This window comes from Coregonus clupeaformis, chromosome 24 (assembly GCF_020615455.1).
Source record: "Coregonus clupeaformis isolate EN_2021a chromosome 24, ASM2061545v1, whole genome shotgun sequence".
NCBI classification, from domain to species: domain Eukaryota; kingdom Metazoa; phylum Chordata; class Actinopteri; order Salmoniformes; family Salmonidae; genus Coregonus; species Coregonus clupeaformis.
Genome location: NC_059215.1, coordinates 22,616,752 through 22,641,419, shown reverse-complemented (window position 1 = coordinate 22,641,419; position 24,668 = coordinate 22,616,752). Strand labels below are relative to the sequence as shown.

Below are 24,668 nucleotides of genomic sequence, written 5' to 3'. Positions count from 1 at the left end.
TTGAGTTGATGCCAAAGTGCTCCATTTTGGTCTCATCTGACCACAACACTTTCACCCAGTTCTCCTCTGAATCATTCAGATGTTCATTGGCAAACTTCAGACGGGCCTGTATATGTGCTTTCTTGCGCAGGGGGACCTTGTGGGCGCTGCAGGATTTCAGTCCTTCACAGCGTAGTGTGTTACCAATTGTTTTCTTAGTGACTATGGTACCAGCTGCCTTGAGATCATTTACAAGATCCTCCCGTGTAGTTCTGGGCTGATTCCTCACCGTTCTCATGATCATTGCAACTCCACGAGGTGAGATCTTGCATGGAGCCCCAGGCCGAGGGAGATTGACAGTTCTTTTGTGTTTCTTCCATTTGCGAATAATCGCACCAACTGTTGTCACCTTCTCACCAAGCTGCTTGGCGATGGTCTTGTAGCCCATTCCAGCCTTGTGTAGGTCTACAATCTTGTCCCTGACATCCTTGGAGAGCTCTTTGGTCTTGGCCATGGTGGAGAGTTTGGAATCGGATTGATTGATTGCTTCTGTGGACAGGTGTCTTTTATACAGGTAACAAACTCAGATTGGGAGCACTCCCTTTAAGAGTGTGCTCCTAATCTCAGGTCGTTACCTGTATAAAAGACACCTGGGAGCCAGAAATCTTTCTGATTGAGAGGGGTCAAATACTTATTTCCCTCACTGTACCTCTCTGTTTCAAGCAGACCACCATAGTCCCTGTGCCCAAGAACACCAACATAACCTGTCTAAATGACTATCGCCCCGGAGCACTCACATCTGTAGCCATGAAACGCTTTGAAAGGCTGGTCATGGCTCACATCAACACCATCATCCTAGACACCTTGGAACCACTCCAATACCACCCCACAGATCCACAGATGACGATATCTCTATTGCACTCCACACTGCCCTTTCCCACTTGGACAATAGGATCACCTACGTGAGAATGCTTTTCATTGACTACAGCTCAGAATTCAACACCATAATTCCCTCGAAGCTCATCACCAAGCTAAAGTCCCTGGGACCGAACACGTCCCTGGGGCCACCCCCAGGTGGTGAGGGTAGGCAACAACATATCCGCCACACTGACCCTCAACACGGGGGCCCTCATGGGTGTGTGCTTAGTCCACTCCTATACCCTCTGTTCACCCACAACTCCATGGCCGCGCACGACTCCAACACCATCATTAAGTTTGCCGACGACACAATGGCGGTAGGCCATATCACCAACGACAATGAGAAAGCCTTTAGGGAGGAGGTCAGAGACCTGGCAGTGTGTTGCCAGGACAACAACCTCTCCCTCAATGTCAGTAAGACAAAGGAGCTGATCGTGGACAACAGGAAACGGAGTGTCGAGCACGCCCCATTCACATCGAAGGAGCTGTAGTGTAGCGGGTCGAGAGCTTCAAGTTCCTCGGTGTCCACATCACTAAGGATCTATCATGGTCCAAACACACCAACACAGTTGAGAAGAGGGCACGACAATGCGTCTTCCCCCTCAGGATGCTGAAAAGATTTCGCACGGGCCCTCAGATCCTCAAAAGGATATACAGCCAGTCAAGGGCATCTTGACTGGCTGCATCACTGCTTGGTATGGCAACTGCTTGGCATCCGACTGTAAGGTGCTACAGAGTGAGATGTGTATGGCCCAGTACATCACTGGGGCTGAGCTCCCTTCCATCTAGGACCTCTATACCAGGCGGTGTCAGTGGAAGGCCCAAAAAACTGTCAAGGACTCCAGCCACCTAAGCCACAGACTGTTCTCTGTGCTACTGCACGGCAAGCAGTACCAATGCACCAACACTGGAATCAACAGGACCCTGAACAGCTTCTACCCCCAAGCCATAAGATTTCTAAACAAGACTGCTAAATAGCTAATCAAATGGCTACCCGGACTACCTGCATTGACTCTTTTTTTGCAATAACTATTTTGCACTGACTCTATGCACACATACTGGACTCTACCCACACATACTTACACTGACACCCCAACACACACATACACTCACACACACTTTCACACACCACATACGCTGCTGCTTGTCACTTTACCCCTACATACTTAAGTTGGAGTCATTAAAACTCGTTTTTCAACCACTCCACAAATTTCTTGTTAACAAACTATAGTTTTGGCAAGTCGGTTAGGACATCTACTTTGTGCATGACACAAGTAATTTTTCCAGCAATTGTTTACAGACAGATTATTTCACAATTCCAGTGGGTCAGAAGTTTACATACACTAAGTTGACTGTGCCTTTAAACAGCTTGGAAAATTCCAGAAAAGTATGTCATGGCTTTAGAAGCTCCTGATAAGCTAATTGACATCATTTGAGTCAATTGGAGGTGTCCCTGTGGATGTATTTCAAGGCCTACCTTCAAACTCAGTGCCTCTTTGCTTGACATGGGAGAATCAAAAGAAATCAGCCAAGACCTCAGACATTTTTTTTTACACCTCCACAGGTCTGGTTCATCCTTGGGAGCAATTTTCAAATGCCTGAAGGTACCACGTTCATCTGTACAAACAATAGTATGCAAGTATAAACACCATGGGACCACGCAGCCGTCATACCGCTCAGGAAGGAGATGCGTTCTGTCTCCTAGAGATTAACGTACTTTGGTGCGAAAAGTGCAAATCAATCCCAGAACAACAGCAAAGGACCTTGTGAAGATGCTGGAGGAAACAGGTACAAAAGTATCTATATCCACAGTAAAACTAGTCCTATATCAACATAACCTGAAAGGCCGCTCAGCAAGGAAGAAGCCACTGCTCCAAAACCGCCATAAAAATGCCAGACTACGGTTTGAAACCGCACATGGGGACAAAGATCGTACTTTTTGGAGAAATGTCCTCTGGTCTGATGAAACAAAAATAGAACTGTTTGGCCATAATGACCATCGTTATGTTTGGAGGAAAAAGGGGGTGGCTTGCAAGCCGAAGAACACCATCCCAACCATGAAGCACAGGGGTGGCAGCATCATGCTGTGGGGGTGCTTTGCTGCAGGAGGGACTGGTGTGCTTCACAAAATAGATGGCATCATGAGGAAGGAAAATGATGTGGATATATTGAAGCAACATCTCAAGACATCAGTCAGGAAGTTTAAAGCTTGTTTGCAAATGGGTCTTCCAAATGAACAATGACCCCAAGCATACTTCCAAAGTTGTGGCAAAATGGCTTAAGGACAACAAAGTCAAGGTATTGGAGTGGCCATCACAAAGCCCTGACATCAATCCTATAGAACATTTGTGGGCAGAACTGAAAAAGCGTGTGCGAGCAAGGAGGCCTACAAACCTGACTTAGTTACACCAGCTCTGTCAAGAGGAATGGGCCAAAATTCACCCAACTAATTGTGGGAAGCTTGTGGAAGGCTACCCGAAACGTTTGACCCAAGTTAAACAATTTAAAGGCAATGCTACCAAATACTAATTGAGTGTAGGTAAACTTCTGACCCACTGGGAATGTGATGAAATAAATAAAAGCTGAAATAAATCATTCTCTATTATTATTCTGACATTTCACATTCTTAAAATATAGTGGTGATCCTAACTGACCTAAGATAGGGATTTTTTACTAGGATTAAATGTCAGGAATTGTGAAAAACTGAGTTTAAATGTATTTGGCTAAGGTGTATGTAAACTTCTGACTTCAACTGTAGATACCTCAATAACCTCGTACCCCTGCACATCCTGCACATGGACTCACTACTGCTACTCCCTGTATATAGTCATGTTATTTTCTACTCCCTACATATAGCCATGTTGTTTTTATTTGTAATTCACCGTGCCACAATTTAATTTTTTTATCTCATCTTTAACTCTGCGTTGTTGGAAAAGGACCTGTAATTAAGCATTTCACCTTTAGTCTACACCTGTTGTCTATGAAGCATGTGACAAATACAATTTGATTTGATTTGACACACACGCACAGACAAGCACACATGCATGGAAGCATGTATGGAAGTATGCATGTACAAAAGCACTCACACACACGCATACGCACACACTCACACACACACACACGCACACACAAACACATTCTCAAATTCTCATATCCTTGGGAAATGACAAACAGGGGATCTGCGCTCCAGCCATCTGGGGACAATGCGGCAGCAGCAGCAGCTCCATTACAGTAACAGGGGCTGGCATGGCAGGCAGGTTCAGCTGAAGGAGAGGACAGGCATTGACACCCATACTAATGAGACTAAACAAGGCAGTCAGTAACCGACCATGTAGCATGCAGGACGCAATGACAGCAGAGACAATCACATCTCTACGAGAAAGAAAGCTATTATCTGACAATAGAATCCCCCTCTCATACCCATTCAGAAAAAGCTATTTGCTCTGCTACTTCTATCAGTTCCTTGAACCACTGTACTGACACATTCCCATAGCTCTACTACTATGGTCCGAGCTTTCATAAAAGCACACCCCTAAACCTCACTGATGTTCACACTGATGCAGAGATCCACAGTGGATGTGTTCGATAGTGGATCCTCATATCGCTATCTATTGTATGTGGCTTACGCCTGAACCTTAATGACAATATCCTGAGTGACTGGCACTGACATAACTGATTATGTCTTCATTTGGGCAGTTGAGTAATTATCAGATTGTGTGTGTGTGTGCGTGTGTGCGCGCATGTGCATGAGAAATGCAAATAGGTGAGGTAGTCAGCAACCTTCGAGAGCCCTTGAAAACCTCCAGATGAAATTCATTACATCCCCCAACGGTTTAATAAGGCGCAGCATTGCCTTATTATGACAGACAGATGCTTTCCATGCAGGGAGGCAGCCACTGATCGACTTGGTTCACTTATTAATGTCAACTCCTGATTCCAGTCTGTGCCTCCCACAGGTAAAAACACATTTGAAGACCTATACATCAGAGTCTGGGATGATCTTATAGATTTTATCACATAGCAGAAAGCCACATTGTACATTAACTCCAGTCCGAGGGCTAGCCACAAAAGGACATCCATTTGGGGACACTGGCATGGGGTGGGTGAGTAGACGGTGTACCTTTGCACTGCCTGTGCCAACCCAAACCATCAGTCTACCCCCCGGTCTCCAGTGGAGCGAGAGCCCCATTGTGCTGCTCCATTACCTGCTTGTCTTAAGGAGGGAGCAGCTGTGAATTATGCAACAGCTGTGTTTCTGTTTACAATATAAGTGCAGTGCTTTCGGTAATCACACAAGGACATCTAACCCCTACCTACGGCTGGGTCTGGACTGTCTTGTCCTGCCGTAGGTAGGGATGTCAAACAGACAAAACTCACACTGACCTTAGGCTAAAGTGTGCGTGCATATGTGCATGTGTGTGTTTATCAGTGCCAACTCAACCCATCATTCCCTAGCAAGAGGAGAACTGAATTCCTTGCCTAGGTTGCAAATATTGCCGCAGTACAGAACTAGAGTGGATGAGTTAGTGTATTACATCATGCTCTTCACTATAAATCCCACAAACGTACAGTTACCTCATGCTAATGAATGGGGAATAGCATAACTTAAGTGAATTTGTGGTTCCGACCTGTAAGTTATGTATTGCCGACGAGAATATGGTGGTAGGCTACAGCTTTTTCCATCCTATCTCCATACATTCTTTATCAATGCAGTGGTGCTAAATGATAATGACTGAGCAATCCTATGAGTTGTTCAGATGAGTTGTTCAGGTGAGTTGTTCAGATGCTTGTGCGTGATTAAGTATGCCTTCTATGACTTTGAGTGCTTCTTTGTCTTTCAATACTGAGTATGTGTGTGTGTGTGTGTGTGTGTGTGTGTGTGTGTGTGTGTGTGTGTGTGTGTGTGTGTGTGTGTGTGTGTGTGTGCGTGTGTGTGCGCTTGTAAATGTACAATAAAGGTACAATGAATGTACAGTAGCATAGCATAAAAATAGGGGAAACAATTATATGCACTAATGCCATCATTAACATTATGAGTGTGAAGATAGGACCATATTTTAATGCAAATAACGCTGAATGCTTAGACTAGATAAAAGAAGGCCAGCTGTGAGCTATGCTAGGGCTGTGACTGTTTGTATCGGCTTAATTTGATGAAGATTTCTACCTCAGGGATTAGTAAAGAAAAACCCTCTGTTGTTGAGCAAATTCAAACAGCCTCCAGGAAGGAGAATATCTTTTCACAAACAGAACTGTCTGTGTACGTGATCAGCTATTTTTCAGCTCCTAATTGGGCATATTCACAGCATATTACAGTGATAACAACAACAGAGATAACTGAGAAGAGAATAGAGAGAAACATTTCGGGGTATCCTCAGGGAGACTTTGTAAATGCTACTAAATGCAACAATCTACATGATTCATGCATTGTGTGAGTAAAAAATGTTTTCTTATTTGGTGCGATTGATGTGCATATAAATACTGCAGTCTATTCATATGACCCATTGTTATCAAATAGCATCACATAACTTCTTCAGCATTTTATGGTTTATATGATAAGAAATCCATGTTAGTCACGGTCTACAGTAATAAGTCTGTAGGCTATGTATTATGATCGTCTTAGTACGACTCCAACACCATCATTAAGTTTGCCTATGACATGACAGTGGTAGGCCTGATCACCGACAACGATGAGACAGCATATAGGGAGGAGGTCAGAGACCTGGCCGTGTGGTGCCAGGATAACAACCTCACCCTCAACGTGATAAAGACAAAGGAGAAGATTGTGGACTACAGGAAAGGGAGGACCGAACACACCCCCATTCTCATCGACGGGGCTGTAGTGGAGCAGGTTGAGAACTTCAAGTTCCTTGGTGTCCACATCACCAACAAACTATCATGGTCCAAACACACCAAGACAGTCGTGAAGAGGGCACGACAAAGCCTATTCGCCCTCAGGAGACTGAAAAGATTTGTCATGGGTCCTCAGACCCTCAAAAAGTTATACAGCTGCACCATCGAAAGCATCCTGACTGGTTGCATCACCGCCTGGTATGGCAACTGCTCGGCCTCCGACCGCAAGGCCCTATAGAGGGTAGTGTGTACGGCCCAGAGTGGAGCAGCGGCCTAAGGCACTGCATCTCAGTGCTTGAGGCGTCATTACAGACCCCCTGGTTCAATTCCAGGCTGTTTCACAACCGGCCATGATTGGGAGTCCCATAGGGCGGCGCACAATTGGCCCAGCGTTGTCCGAGTTTGGCCGTTGTAGGCCGTCATTGTAAATAAGAATTTGTTCTTAACTGACTTGCCTAGTTAAATAAAGGTAAAATAAAAAAATAAAAAATCACTGGGGCCAAGCTTCCTGCCATCCAGGACCTCTATACCAGGCCCTAAAAATGGCCAAAGACTCCAGCCACCCTAGTCATGGACTGTTCTCTTTGCTACTGCACGGCAAGCGGTACCGGAGCGCCAAGTCTAGGTCCAAAATGCTTCTTAACAGCTTCTACCCCCAAGCCATAAGACTCCTGAACAGTTAATCAAATGGCTACCCAGACTATTTGCATTGCCCCCCCTCTATGCATAGTCACTTTACCTCTACCCACATATACATATTACCTCAATTACCTCGACTAACCTGTGCCCCCGCACATTGACTCTGTACCGGTACCCCCTGTATATAGCCTCGCTACTGTTATTTTACTACTGCTCTTTAATTATTATTATTATTATTTATTTATTTTTACTTATGTATTTTTTACTTAACACTTATTTTTCTACACCTGTTGTATTCGGTGCATGTGACAAATACAATATAATTTGATTTGATTTACAGTGGGGAAGAAAAGTATTTAGTCAGCCACCAATTGTGCAAGTTCTCCCACTTAAAAAGATGAGAGAGGCCTGTAATTTTCATCATAGGTACACGTCAACTATGACAGACAAAATGAGAAAAAAAATCCAGAAAATCACATTGTAGGATTTTTAATGAATTTATTTGCAAATTATGGTGGAAAATAAGTATTTGGTCACCTACAAACAAGCAAGATTTCTGGCTCTCACAGACCTGTAACTTCTTCTTTAAGAGGCTCCTCTGTCCTCCACTCGTTACCTGTATTAATGGCACCTGTTTGAACTTGTTATCAGTATAAAAGACACCTGTCCACAACCTCAAACAGTCACACTCCAAACTCCACTATGGCCAAGACCAAAGATCTGTCAAAGGACACCAGAAACAAAATTGTAGACCTGCACCAGGCTGGGAAGACTGAATCTGCAATAGGTAAGCAGCTTGGTTTGAAGAAATCAACTGTGGGAGCAATTATTAGGAAATGGAAGACATACAAGACCACTGATAATCTCCCTCGATCTGGGGCTCCATGCAAGATCTCACCCCGTGGGGTCAAAATGATCACAAGAACGGTGAGCAAAAATCCCAGAACCACACGGGGGGACCTTGTGAATGACCTGCAGAGAGCTGGGACCAAAGTAACAAAGCCTACCATCAGTAACACACTACGCCGCCAGGGACTCAAATCCTGCAGTGCCAGACGTGTCCCCCTGCTTAAACCAGTACATGTCCAGGCCCGTCTGAAGTTTGCTAGAGTGCATTTGGATGATCCAGAAGAGGATTGGGAGAATGTCATATGGTCAGATGAAACCAAAATAGAACTTTTTGGTAAAAACTCAACTCGTCGTGTTTGGAGGACAAAGAATGCTGAGTTGCATCCAAAGAACACCATACCTACTGTGAAGCATGGGGGTGGAAACATCATGCTTTGGGGCTGTTTTTACAGGGACCAGGACGACTGATCCGTGTAAAGGAAAGAATGAATGGGGCCATGTATCGTGATATTTTGAGTGAAAACCTCCTTCCATCAGCAAGGGCATTGAAGATGAAACGTGGCTGGGTCTTTCAGCATGACAATGATCCCAAACACACCGCCCGGGCAACGAAGGAGTGGCTTCGTAAGAAGCATTTCAAGGTCCTGGAGTGGCCTAGCCAGTCTCCAGATCTCAACCCCATAGAAAATCTTTGGAGGGGAGTTGAAAGTCCGTGTTGCCCAGCGACAGCCCCAAAACATCACTGCTCTAGAGGAGATCTGCATGGAGGAATGGGCCAAAATACCAGCAACAGTGTGTGAAAACCTTGTGAAGACTTACAGAAAACGTTTGACCTGTGTCATTGCCAACAAAGGGTATATAACAAAGTATTGAGAAACTTTTGTTATTGACCAAATACTTATTTTCCACCATAATTTGCAAATAAATTCATTAAAAATCCTACAATGTGATTTTCTGGATTTTCTCATTTTGTCTGTCATAGTTGACGTGTACCTATGATGAAAATTACAGGCCTCTCTCATCTTTTTAAGTGGGAGAACTTGCACAATTGGTGGCTGACTAAATACTTTTTTCCCCACTGTATATAAAAGACACTTTGGCCACAACTGAAAGTTAATACAATGATCCAATCCACAGGAGGAACTGCAGAGAGAGACCCTGAGGATGAGGATGAGGATGAGGGGATAAAGAAGAAGAAATCCACCATTATAATGCCAATTGAAAAACGTCTGTATGGATTTGGAGCATGCCCAAAGGGGAGATTGTAAGACGTCTTATATCAAGGTCACAACAGGGGATGGACACAAAGCGATTGTGACTGCTAGTGTTAGAAGTCCTGGGAGACATGTAGTACATACACACACACACTGGTTCTCTTCATGAAATTGCCTGACGGTTACTGAGACACAACATCTATGACGGTGACACACACTCCTACCAGCCATTGTCAACGGAGGGTAATTTCACAAGGCTAAGTGTTCTCTTGACTCTTTGAAGCCCTGATCTACCCCTGTGGCAGGATTCTTATATTTAAAAAGGAAACTAAACACCAATGTTCCCTCTAATTATTTTTGGCACTGAGCAAATGTCAGGTCTGCTGAGCGCAAAGTTGAACGTTGTGATTATTTTGTAGTATTTTGTTTTTGTAACTATTTTTATTATATATATGTTTTCACAGTTATAGTAAACAATGCTTGAAATACAGTACATTGCACATGTGATTTTATACATTCGATATACCATGTGAACATGCTTTTTGAATGAGGTTGGTATGGTGTTCAACCTTCCCAAGTTCTCTCATGTCACCCCGCTCCTCTGCACACTCCACTGGCTTCCAGTTGAGGCTCGTATCTACTACAAGACCATGGTGCTTGCCTACGGAGCTGTGAGGGGAACGGCACCTCCTTACCTTCAGGCTCTGATCAGACCCTACACCCAAACGAGGGCACTACGTTCATCCACCTCTGTCCTGCTAGCTCCCCTACCTCTACGGAAGCACAGTTCCCGCTCAGCCCAGTCAAAGCTATTCGCTGCTCTGGCACCCCAATGGTGGAACAAGCTCCCCCACGATGCCAGGACAGCGGAGTCACTGACCACCTTCCGGAGACACTTGAAACCCTACCTCTTTAAGCAATAATAATAATTATGTGCAATTTCCAGCGTGTGTTTACTGTGAACACTGAGGCTGTACCCGCTTTAAATTACAGTTTTAACAGTGGCCAAGTAGGCTACTGTGGATATTTGCAAAATAAAATGCATTATTTTCCCCATACCATTATTACAGAAAATCAGACAAATTATGCTACCCTCTGCCTATTGGCTACTTAGCTTATTCAAGCCTGTCTCAAAATACAACACTGTCCCTTTAAGACAAAAAAAAGCTCTTTACCTGACTAGCTTTTCAAAGATGTCTAGAAATGTACATGTTTTGTGCTCTTGTAGGAAGCAATCACTCCCCTATTGCTGACTACAAATTATCTATAACTGGGCTAATAACTCACTAACTAGCAAAGGATATTAACAAAATGTGAACACGTGGCTACATGCAGCTCTCGCTTTGATCTCAAAACAAGCGCATTTACTCACGACCGTTCATGCTGTAAACAGTCCAGTTCAAAGTAAACGGTACAGATCCATATATGGCAATGGTCTATTTGCATATAGGCCTACTGCAGCTCTGATTGGTTATGCCGCATGCAATAGAATCCTACTCCGATGAGTTCTACCTACAACAAAATCTCTTGCATAGTTTTGCATACTAAGTCTTCCCTAGTTCGTTTTGATTCGGTATGTTGCATTGAAAGTGGCTAATATTGCGTTGATTCAATCACAATTGCCACAGTAAAGGGAAACGTTGATAGTGTTAACTAACAGGGAAAACAACAAAGTTGAGTGAAGTTCAATCTTGTCCTACTCTCCATGTGATATTTCTTCTGCGCGGCAGTGCTGGGTTGGAGCTCCGCGGCAGTCTCGGGGCTACTGCACGCCCGCCCATGCGCGCAGTTTAGAGGGAACATTGCTAAAACACCATAGTAGGTATTCAGAAATCACTTATAAAAGTACTGTATATCCTTTCCTATACTTGGCTGCAGTGTGAGCATGTCATTGACATTCCTCTGCCTTTGCAGGCCTCTCATTCCACTCTCAAGCAGCAGGACATTCAGAGAGGCAGCTTCAGTGACAGCCTATGAATATCATCTCCCAGTCTGGCAGAGGCATCACACATATAACTAAAAATGTACATGAATCAAAGGCCCATAAAGCTGGTGAGATGTAAATGCACCGGGAACATTTTCGTGAGCAGCCTTCACTAAAGCGATAGTTCACTAAAATGACAAATATACTATATCCTATGGAGAACTAGCAACATTGCTAAAGCTTAGCTCTGAATGAGTAAACTGATATATTGCTCAGGTCTCTGAAACCCAAAGTCAGTAAACTACTTGCTAGTTCTCAATAAAATGTGGTAAGTTTGTCATTTTTGTGAAATACTCCTTTCTGGAGGTTTTCGTATTGATATAGAACAAGACAAAAACAGCAATGCCTCTCCAATGGGCTTTAAACATGCTCTAAGGCACCTGTATTCATTTGCTTTTACCATTAAGAGCTTAAGTGATGGCCATTCTTCTGAAAAAGTTGTGTAAAAATCAAAGTAATTGCAAAAGAGGACCAGAACCTATGATATTTAAAATCAAGGACTTGAGACTATAAGGTCCTTTTTGCAAAATGTATGGTTTTGAGATAATTAGTATTTTTCCTATTAGTCCCAGATGTCAGAACAGTTTTGTGATGTCTTCCATTTCCATAACTCAAAATGTACATCACCTTACATACAATTATGTTTTATTAACAACCTAGCATTGTGTTATTAGATTGCAGATAGAACCTTATAGCACTAAGGTCAAAGATGTTTTAAAATTAATCGTAAATTGACTTTTTCACAAATCTGGCATATCTCACAAGTGAAGGACCTCCTAAAGAGCAACTCTATGTAAATAACTAATTTTTGACCAAAATGTCAGATAGAACCTTATAGTCCCAAGGTCTCTGAATATTATCTCCCAGTCTCATCACACCTATAACTCTAAAATGTACATGAATCAAAGGCACATAAAGCCAGTGAGATGTAAATGCACCAGGGAACATTTTCATGAGCCGCTGTCACTATTCGTGACAGTTCATTCTGGTATATCCTGCCTTCCATCAAAAGTTATGACGTTCATGGACATTTTATTTAAAAATAATTGTTATCTTCAACTTCTGCATTGACTTTCATTTCATTACGTAAAACCCTGACATTATTCAAAGGCAGGATTAAGTCAGACTGAAGCTTTGGTGTGATTTTCACATCTCGTACTCAAGTTTAGCTTAATCTAGAGGTTCAGAAAGGGGATGCGGATTCCTTGACTCCTAGTCAGAAAATCCTCCACTGGGTTCATGGACAATAATCAACCCCTACACTAATCTAACCCAGCTGTGTGAGCTGTGTGTGAGCAAAATAGGCTTTTCCTTGCCTTTTTAATTACACTGGGAATCTGTGCAAAGCACTTCCAGTCCGATGGACTTTGGGATTAGGGATAAGAAGAGAAAATCAAAGAGAACCCATACCAATGTTCCCTTGCAGGTTCTTAAGGTGATCTCTGTTGTATAATTATTGTAACATTTAATATGTTATCAGTAGAACCAATAATATATTAGGGTATACAGTTGAAGTCAGAAGTTTACATACACCTTAGCCAAAAACATTTAAACTCAGTTTTTCACAATTCCTGACATTTAATCCTAGTAAAAATTCCCTGTCTTAGGTCAGTTAGGATCACCACTTTATTCTAAGAATGTGAAATGTTAGAATAATAGTAGAGAGTGATTTATTTCAGCTTTTATTTAGTTCATCACATTCCCAGTGGGTCAGAAGTTTACATACACTCAATTAGTGTTAGCGTTGCCTTTAAATTGTTTAACTTGGGTCAAACGTTTTGGGTAGCCTTCCACAAGCTTCCCACAATAAGTTGGGTGAATTTTGGCCCATTCCTCCTGACAGAGCTGGTGTAACTGAGTCAGGTTTGTAGGCCTCCTTGCTCGCACACGCTTTTTCAGTTCTGCCCACACATTTTCTATAGGATTGAGGTCAGGGCTTTGTGATGGCCACTCCAATACCTTGTTGTCCTTAAGCCATTTTGCCACACATTTGGAAGTATGCTTGGGGTCATTGTCCATTTGGAAGACCCATTTGCGACCAAAGCACCCCCACAAAGCACCCCCACAGCATGATGCTGCCACCCCCGTGCTTCACGGTTGGGATGGTGTTCTTCGGCTTGCAAGCCCCCCTTTTTCCTCCAAACATAACGATGGTCATTATGACCAAACAGTTCTATTTTTGTTTCATCAGACCAGAGGACATTTCTCAAAAAAGTATGATCTTTGTCCCTATGTGCAGTTGCAAACCGTAGTCTTGCTTTTTTATGGTGGTTTTGGAACAGTGGCTTCTTCCTTGCTGAGCGGCCTTTCAGGTTATGTCGATATAGGACTAGTTTTACTGTGGATATAGATACTTTTGTACCTGTTTCCTCCAGCATCTTCACAAGGTCCTTTGCTGTTCTGGGATTGATTTGCACTTTTCGCACCAAAGTACGTTAATCTCTAGGAGACAGAACGCGTCTCCTTCCTGAGCGGTATGACGGCTATGTGGTCCCATGGTGTTTATACTTGCGTACTATTGTTTGTACAGATGAACGTGGTACCTTCAGGCGTTTGGAAATTGCTCCCAAGGATGAACCAGACTTGTGGAGGTCTACATTTTTTTTCTGAGGTCTTGGCTGATTTCTTTAGATTTTCCCATGATGTCAAGCAAAGAGGCACTGAGTTTGAAGGTAGGCCTTGAAAACCTCCACAGGTACACCTCCAATTGACTTAAATTATGTCAATTAGCCTATCAGAAGCTTCTAAAGCCATGACATCATTTTCTGGAATGTTCCAAGCTGTTTAAAGGCACAGTCAACTTAGTGTATGTAAACTTCTGACCCACTGGAATTGTGATACAGTGAATTATAAGTGAAATAATCTGTCTGTAAACAATTGTTGGAAAAATTACTTGTGTCATGCACAAAGTAGATGTTTAACCGACTTGCCAAAACTATAGTTTGTTAACAAGACATTTGTGGAGTGGTTGAAAAACGAGTTTTAATGACTCCAACCTAAGTCTATGTAAACTTCCGACTTCAACTGTATGTCAATTAAATAGGCAACCAACATAAATAATGGTCATGGAAACCAATCTTCCAATTGATAATTGCACTAGTGCTGACTGTACTGTAGTCTAGCGAGCCTACAGCTAATCTAAGAGTATCCCTATTAGAGATTGTGTGTTTGACAACATGAGATTGCTACTTGGCACCAGGGCTATGATGTCACCCCTAGAGGTGCAATCTGATGTAAACTGAGAATGGAGTCACAAGGTTGGCATCCTGCAGTGTTAATCTGACTTCAGAGGACTCATCTCTGCTCACTGACATTCAATATATCCTAGCCACTGACTGTAAAAAGTATTTGTGTGATGAGACACCTACAGAGTACTATCTCAGATGACAAATAGCTCAAGCCAATTCTTTAAAATGAAGCATGAAATAATCGTGAAATAAAACATTTTCCTGGCATTCACGTGGTGGAATAATCCCAGAAGATTCTGTTTGTGGTTGCATTTATGTGTAGGTGGGTCATCACATATCACATTCCCCTCCCCTTGACTCCCATTGACTCCCCTTGACTCCCATTGACTCCCATTGACTCTCCTTGACTCCCCTTGACTCCCCTTGACTCCCATTGACTCTCCTTGACTCCCCTTGACTCTCCTTGACACATTGCTCTCATATTGTTGCCCAACAAAATGAGAGAACTAGCTTGGTGGTTTCTGCTTGCAAGTTTCTGAAGATGACCTTCTTGCTGCTTGAGCAGTGGCTACTGAGTGGGAGATTATTCTATGACAAACAGAAGACATCTCACAGAAGTATGTTAGGAGAACATATGGCTCTTCCTTCTACATAATTGTCCCTCTTCCTAAGGAAACATCCATCCATAGGGGTAATGGATCTAATAAGATAATAAGGTCTGTTAGTGGATGTCAAAATGTTTAAAAAAAATATTAAAGCAACTGAGTTATGTTACTTTGTGTGTGCGTGCGTGCATATGTGAGTGTGTGTGTCTCAGCTTTCATCAAATACATTTTATATGCAGAACACCCACAGACACAAAATCACCAAGCAATGCCCCTGAAACGGCAAAGAGAATAACATAAATTATCTTTGTAGTTACACAACAAAGTAACTCTCTCTGCATTGAATGTAGTGTACAGCCCTGCAGTACTGTATACTGTACATTCATTTTTCTCCCACCATCGCCGCCTCCTCTTCCTGACAAACAACTTATCTTCTTACTAATGTAATTAACTGCTTGGAGGGTTTTCTCGCTGATTATTTTTCTTTCCTTAACATTACTGTAACTGTATATGATTTACCCTGCAGGCTTTCTGTTATAGCTGATTTTAAATTAACTATAACACGGTAATACATTTTTCAGAACCAGGGCACAAATATCTGATTGTTTCATTTTCAGTAAAAAAATAACAGCCTGCATGAAGCTTAATTTTTATGATTTAATTGCCTCAGAAAACACCATTACTCATGCCACAATTACAGACTATTTTTCTCCTCAAAGTTGAGTAAATATTACCGAAAGCCAGAAAAAGCTCACTAAATGGAACAAACAGCTGGACCAGCATCTACCCTATGTTGGACGCAAGAGACGTAAATGAATCACCCAGGGACAAAGACTAATTAATTGCTGTGTTGCTGATTAATCGTCCCTTGTGAGCGACGTTTAACTTAACAAGCAAATCTGTGTCACAGGATTCTTTCAGTGAGAGTGGGGAGGCAGCAGGGACATACTGGAGACAGACACTACACCCGTGGGGAGATAACAGCTAACACACAGTCCATCAGGGATGTAGGACAGCTATTTCCAACATTTACACAAGGTGGAAAATGTAAGAAATAGAAAGCTGTGAATAAAGAGGGACCTAATCAAGGTAACGAGACACCACTTATAGTTGTCAACGACTGTCTAAATGAGCAGACTGTATTTATATCCTATTTTTTCTGCCCTTCCTGCTTTCTTTGACGCAGTGAACAGACTGTTGAGATTTGAGAGGATGAGCAAGAGAACAATGGAGCGAGAACAGTGCACCGAGGGACAATAGGATTGTTGTACAATCCACCAGCAGGAGATGTCATTGACTCAGCAGAGAACAGCACAGGGACAGGGTGCTACAGTGTCAATGGAGCCAGCAGCCTGCACTTAACCACCTCCTCCATCCACTTCATCAGCACTAATATGGGATGTATGGAAAGGGACATTAAAGGAGCAATACACAAGCATTGATAGGGAGTTTATCATGACCAAGGTTTTGTGACATCTGGTGTACAGTAAATTGAGTTTCCCACAAGGATATCGACTCAAACAAACCCATGAAATCAAGTGAATGAAATGCACTTAATCTAATTAAGTAGGACACTGAGTTAACACTGACACACACCCTCATCATCTGCTCCCACCCCCCACACTGTGGTGCATACAGTAGCCTAATACATGGTTGTCAACAGGGAGCTTTTAACCATCTTCCTCTCACTGATCTCCTCTCTACGTCCTCTCATCCAAGCCCTGTTTCTATGGAGAAGCAAACGGATATGAAAATAAGCTATTGGTCAAGAGTCTAAAAATACACCCCCACTCAAGGACAAGATTCTACACAACAAAACCCAGGAAGACGTTTCAGAATGTCCTCTCCTTCCTTGCTGAATATCTTTTGTTACCTACTATGAATACATTAGGTTATACGGGGTCACTGAGCTGCATGTGTACTGTCCACAGTAGATGAGACAGACACATTTAGGCACTTTGATTTTCATGTATTCTTATTTTTACAAATGGACCCAAAGATTTATGAATTGTGGTAGCGCCACGACATGACAAGCTAGCGAAGGTTTTTGACAAAGTGAGCTTCACGCTTCAGTGTGCATAACAGCACAGGCAATTTGGTGCTCCGTGTCCACAGGAGTGTCCCACAACATGGTTACCACGGTGCACTCCAACACAGTGTAGTCACAGTGTAGTGTAGCCAGTGACACGTGAGGCTGGTTGGTGGAGAGAAGCTCTGTAATGTAATTGCCTTGCAGTGTACCACCAGTTGACCTACACCCACTATGTGGTGTACTGTATTGCTGAGAGCAGTCAGATAGGTAGCTAGGGAGAGGAAAATAATACAAAAAAAACTATTCAAATAAATGTTAATGAATTCGGTGCTCGAAGATATGAGGTTTACACAGTATATGCTGCATGTAACATCTGTTTTTACTTAAAAGGTCAGAATAATGCTAGTCGCTTATACATATGTAATAGCCTTGGTTATAGGAGAAAGAAGAGAAGAGTAGAGTAGAGTAGAGAAGAGAAGGCTCTGTCGTAGCCGGCCGCGACCGGGAGACCCATGGGGCGGCGCACAATTGTCCCAGTGTCGTCCAGGGTAGGGGAGGGAATGGCAGGCAGGGATGTAGCTCAGTGGGTTCGATTCCCACGGGGGGGCCAGTATGAAAAAAATAAAACAATAATGTATGCACTCACTAACTGTAAGTCGCTCTGGATAAGAGCGTCTGCTAAATGACTTAAATGTAAATGTAAATGTAGAAGAGATGAGAAGAGATGAGAAGAGAAGAGTAGAGAAGAGATTAGAAGAGATGGGGTAAGATGACCATGTCCATTCTATTGGGTGACTACATGCATTCAAGGTGAAATGCATTGTGACATCGTTGCTCTGTCTCCCGTCATGATACAGTTAGGTTGCCCAGCAGTTTAGCAGTAACAGTCCCTCTCTTGGGAGTCTCCATGATGATGTCACAGAGAGAGAAGACAGTAACAGGGTTGTGAAAGGCCTTGGTCATTGGAGACTGGGGTCGGGGACAGTGTCTGTTCCATCAATCATATTCTGTTTTCCTCTTCCCCCCATGAGCAGTACAGTGGAACATAGATCAACCAAGCCATCTTTTCATGCATCATTTGCTTGCTGTAAATAATCAATTACAATTGTTTTTCATTGACTGACTTTCCTAGACTGTTCATCTTGGAAAATTGATAGCGATAGCCCATCGCATAAATGTTTTTCGCCCTTCTTCGAATATGATGAAATCCTGGTACATCAACATTGTATAGCGATAGCATTCTTGATTTTAGTTGTCTTAACGTTTCTACATAATGGCCTATTCCCCAGTCACAGGTGCACAGCCATTGAGGCTCATGAAACCTGATTAAAAGCATCTCACAATGAATAGTCCACAAAAGGGAGAGAGAGAGAGGTCAAACCCAAGTCCATGGATCTCATATCACAGAAGAAAATATTGTCACTTAGAGCAATTGCTAATACAACGTTGGTCTCTATAATCATGTCATAGTGGTCAGTGATATATGATACTGTATGGAATGGCTAAGTATCGCTCTACTCATCCTGTCTATGACAACTGCCTGGAGAACACCCACTATTCTGGATGTAAGCCAGCTCCAGTTTTCTTAAATCCCACTAGCAGTAGCATCATTGCTGTAAACTCCCTGGCAGCAGATAGAACACTGGCACCACAGTGACTAAGCAGAGAGAGAACCTTCAGCAGAGAAGGATGTTTTAATTAGTGTCACTTCAGCCTGATGGAGTAGAAGCCATCAAACCTCCAGAGAGGCTCCTCTACATACAGTATTGTAGTATGTGTTTGGTGGTGGGAGCTTGTACTGTTCACCTGAACCTGCAGGTATACCATTTGAATGGAAGACAAAAGAGAAATGTTCAGCACAATTGTAATTTTTTTAATGTTGTAATTTATTTAACCTTTATTTAACCAGGTAAGCCAGTTGAGAACAAGTTCTCATTTATACCTACGACCTGGCCAAGATAAAGCAAAGCAGTGCGATAAAAACAACAACAACACAGAGTTACATATGGAATAAACAAAACGTACAGTCAATAACACAATAGAAAATATATATACAGTGTGTGCAAATGTAGTAAGTTATGGAGGTAAGGCAATAAATAGGCCATAGAGCAAAATAATTACAATTTAGTATTAACACTGGAGTGATAGATATGCAGAAGATGATGTGCAAATAGAGATACTGGGGTGCAAATGAGCAAAATAAATAACAATGTAAATAACAATATGGGGATGAGGTAGTTGGGTGGGCTAATTACAGATGGGCTGTGTACAGGTGCAGTGATCGGTAAGCTGCTCTGACAACTGATGCTTAAAGTTAGTGGGGGAGATAAGTGTCTCCAGCTTCAGAGATTTTTGAAGTTCGTTCCAGTCATTTGCAGCAGAGAACTGCAAGGAATGGCGGCCAAAGGAGGTGTTGCTTTGGGGATGACCAGTGAGATATACCTGCTGGAATTTATGTTTAAGTAATTTAGCTAGCCTATTTTTTTTTAAAGGTCTGACATACAGACATGCTATGACCTATTCATAGCGAATTCAATACGACAATTTATTCAAACAATAATCTGCCAGCATGCCAGCACCATTTCACAGGGTTAAAACATGCTTAAGCAGCATTTCCTTCTGAAATGTCATAGAGTGGGCTTCTGATTAGCAGTCACAGCTAGGGTTGCAAAGCTAACAGTAATTTACCAAAGTTACCGGAATCTTCAGTAATTTAGGTAATTAATAGAAAATCTATGGCAATCTATCATAACTTTGGCAATTTATACTTGAATAACTTTTTTATTTTTATGTATTCATATATAGTATTAATTTATTATATTTGTGTCCATATTGTCCATGAGTTTCTAGTAGATAAACCATATGGTTCAATAGAAAATAGCCTAATTAATGAAAAAAGCATCTTATCAACAATGGCATTCTTTTCTATTAACTCTGAAACTCTTCCAACTATTGACTTTTTTCACCAAACCATTGACAAAAAATACATATTGACATAGTAAAATAAATACAAAAATATAGAAAGGATATTTCATGATGAAACCCTCACATTAAAAACCAATGGTATTCTCTAAATTGATGGTTTATATTTAGGATAATGTTTTACAGATTTGTCATTCTTAATTTAATTATTTCATATACTGTATTTTAGATGTGACAAGGCCACACAGAGGGCCAGACATTATAACAGACACCTGTGATCATCTGATGTACCCAAAAGGGTCACTAGATGTCTTGTGATAGATTACTTAAAATCCTTGAAAGATACCAAAATTCTGGTAGTTTACTGATAAACTTTGAAAGTTTCCAGTAATATACCCTCCCTTTGCAACCCTTGTCACAGCTCTGAGCTGCCAAGAGCTCACCGAAGGTCTGCCTGCAGCAGCAGCAGCAGTGGGGAGGAGAGTTGAGCTCCACCATGCTGCCACACTATGACATCCCTCAATAGGATTGGCGAGGATTTGTTGTTGAATCGAGCTGCGGATGAATTAATAATCACTCCTCCAATGACAAAATAGGCTTTTAATTGCAGGAAGTCCTGTCGGACAACAACAACGGCCCGGACCCCAACCGACGCAAACTCATTCCATCGACCTGTCCCTGCCCTGACTTCCCCTGGCCTCCTCTGCTCTGACTGAGGCAAGTGTGCCAGATTACATGCTGTAGAGACAGGAATCCACCTGACCAAGCGGAAGGCTGTCCTGCAGTCCTTCTATACTTTATAAATTGGTCTGTGCGTTGCAGTGTTAGATCTCATACAGGCTACAGTATGTTTCTCTTTGCCCTAAAGCTTTTGTATTATTACAGTACATTTGCTAAATGTAAACATCAGCAAACCTCAGATAATTTAGTTAGACTGCAAGGATTTGTCTTGTATAAAAACAGAACCACTTTTTCAAATACTCCATCAGTTAGAGTAGAGATGGGACAGGACAGAGAGGGGGTAATAAAAAAAGAGAGAGATATTGAACATTGCATTTAGTATGATATATTAGGTTATGTTAGGTTACATTATGAATGGAATAGTGGTAATACAATACCATGCGAATTATAGGACGTATTGTATCATACGTTTTACCCGGTTGTAAAATAGCATATGCATTGGATGACGAAAATATATCATACATTTGGTCGACGTATAGGATTATATGTCTTTCTCTGAGACCAGGTTGCTTTTTGTGTCATAACAACAAAAGATAATTATGGGGATAATTTACGTTGGCAGTTAGGGGAAATAACGACAAAGGTTAGGATAATTTACGTAAAAGGTTAGGAGAACTAAAACAAACGGTTAGGTGAATTTACGTAGCAGGAATAGGTACATTTGGTTACGTTTAGAATAAGGGTTAGGGACAGGATTAGCTGAAATACTGCAGTTGTCCCCAACGCGATTTGAACACGCAATTTTTGGATTGCTAGCTAGACAGTCGCGGATTACGGCCACCCATCACCCCGACCAACCTCCCTACTTTCGTTTCTGTCTAAAGTAACTAGACCATTAGTAGGTATCAAACGTATTGGAGGTGCTGAGAAATACTGTATGTAAAGTATGGTTCGTATGGCTCTGAGGCCAGGCGGCATTACTGAATTAATTCACATTGCTTTGGATGATTTGGATTACTTGACAGTAATTCAAGAGAAGTTATAGCATACTGTACAGGCTATAGTCAATGTTATAATCTTATTCTGAGAATATGGCCTGTACTTTAGATTTGTAAACGTTGATCGACTACAACTGTAAAGTTTCAAACATATCATGCAAACTGGCATCAGGGATAACTTCTGGGTAGGCTATATAGGACACATACATTCCCTATTGTATAGCCACACAAATTATTTTGATTTCCCTGAGTAGGTTATGCTCTTGAGTTTGACAAGATGGTATAGCATATACAAGCAACATACATTGAAATCAAAGGTCAATACCATAAGTCTCAATTGGCTACAATACCAATTAACTCCACATAGAGATGTGCAAATATCCATACATATTGTACACACGTTAGATACATTACTCACTCACGCTGCGTAAAGTATCTTAAGTTATGTGAAATGTAGCCAACTAAACTGAACATGAGAGAACCAGCTGTCTGTAAGATTATCCATGTAAACTCGACTGCAACATAGTAACACAGTTCGCATATCTCACAACATTCCTCACACAAAGATAGAGCCAATCATTCAATAGCCTACCTTATTTCATCCTTGACTGTTCGATGTTAGATGGATGTCGGTCGCACATGACTTGATATCCTGTTACATGTCCCAAAAATATATATCCGTTTTATCGTCAATATGACTGATGAGTAGGTAAACTGCGCTGGTCTAAAATATCGAACAGGTTTAGATTGGCGGTCCTTCTCAGTCTAATGGAATGAACATTGTTTTCTGTCCTCCGCCGTTTTGTCCCCCCTGCGTGTTGAAGAATAAACGAGGCTAAATTGGACCTCACGGCGGTAGACTACCCATCACAGAGGCTCATTCATGACACGTTTGCAGTGGAGACGCTGTTCTGTGGCAGCGGGTGATGCTGCGGCGTTTGGTCCATGGAGACATGGGATGAGAGGTGGGGGTGTGGGCAGTGGGCAACACAGGAAACAGAGCATTTCAATAATTACTATAGTGATCAGCTCAATTTATAGCTAACTGTCCTTTACAACAAGGACGATCTGCATTTGGCATATTACATTAATTAATATCAATGTTGAAACAAAATACTGCATGTGTAAGTGCATGTCTTATATTAAACATAGCCCTTAAAGGAATTCAGGTGGATGTAATTTTCTCAGCATTCTCTATTTCTAATGGGAATAGAAGGATGACCCTCAGATTAAAATAATCTGCATTTTTAGGGTTTATTACAGCAAAACTACGCTTTAAAGTGTTGTGTGTGTGTGTGTGTGTGTGTGTGTGTGTGTGTAAAGTGTGCAACGTGTGTAAAGTGTGTGTGTGTGTGTGTGTGAGAGAGAGAGAAGGGGGGTATATATGGAAAGGAACAAATATTTGACTAAAAACATCATAAATATTGAATTATTGAATGATGATACATTTTGGATGGGCATGGGAATTCCAGGTCCTAAAATATAAACCATGTTTTCTTTATTATTACTAATAGTTCTTTAATACCATCCTCCAGCCACATAACCTTTAAAAGGTATCATAAATGATCTTTGCTCTGGTCTAACCACTGTCATTGTGTTGATAACAATAAAGTGCACTCGGCTAACTAGGCAATTGGATCTAAAATTCATAGAACATATTACTGTGCGTGGTGTGCTGGTCAATTCCTAATGTTATGACATACTAGATACAGTATCTCAGCAAGCATGTCATTTCTCTTTGAAGCAGCAGCAAATATAGACTTTGCAAGATGCAGGGCTTCCATTGCTGAATTATTGATTGGATTATGTGGTTATCATTTAAGAGGCTGAAAAAGCTATGTCCACTGCACAATCTGTGTTATGAGATGGCCCATTTCATAGAGCAACAGCAGGCTTGCCTTAGGGGTGGGAGATATGTATGTGTGTGACTGATTCCATGTTTGAAGTTGTGGTCTTTCATCATATGCGATTGCATGAAAGGCCTAAAGCATGTTTCACCGTAACCCTAACCCTAACCCAGCTTCATGTCCATATTCCGGTTCAACCCTAACCCTAGCTTAATGTCTACATCCCGGTTCAACCCTAACCCTAGCTTCATGTTCACATCCCGGTGCAACCCTAACACTAGCTTCATGTCCACATCTCAGTTCAACCATAACCCTCAACCCTAACCCTAACCCTAGCTTCATGTTCCCATCCAGGTTCAACCCTAACCCTAGTCTCAACTCTAACCCTAACCCTAGCTTCATGTTCACATCCAGGTTCAAACCTAACCCTAACCTCAAGCCTAACCTCAACCCTAACTTCAACCCTAACCCTAACCTCAAGCCTAACCCTAGCCAGACAAACATTTATGTTGTGGTTTCCAACTTTATAATAGTCCTATGGGCCATTGTTTTAACAATAATAACTGTATATTTGCCCTTTATTCTAAGTCTATAACTCTACCTTCCAATGGCCCCGTATACAAATAATCCTTCACTTGCATAAAAAGTAGGTAGTTCATGTTTTCTGTCAGATATCTTGCTTTTTTGTGACCCTGGGGAATGCAGTGTTTAAAAAAATACTGTGTTGGTGAAATACTAAACTATGGTTCTTTATTTATGTGATATAATTTTCTAAGCTTTGAACTATATTTTATGAATTCTGACACACACAGTGGGACAGTGTTAGCTTGCACCATACGTCTGCAGTGTGAGTAATCCCCAGTTTGAAATTGAACTGACAACAACTGACGATCTGTCCTCTCCTGGGAAATGGGAGGAACATTAAGGATGCTTAATGGGATAAGACCATGACTAGCATCTCG

The 24,668-nt window shown here is 41.9% G+C and overlaps 1 protein-coding gene across 1 annotated transcript in view; it reads right to left on the bottom strand.

Moving 5' to 3' along the window:
* LOC121538465 (disks large-associated protein 4) overlaps positions 1 to 22,792 on the bottom strand; it is a 137,547-nt gene extending 114,755 nt beyond the window's left edge. Inside the window, exon 1 of the mRNA XM_041846492.2 lies at positions 22,452 to 22,792. The gene's annotated coding sequence lies outside the window, so the exon portion shown is untranslated. The remainder of the gene's footprint in view (positions 1 to 22,451) is intronic.
* Positions 22,793 to 24,668: the final 1,876 nt, after the last annotated feature.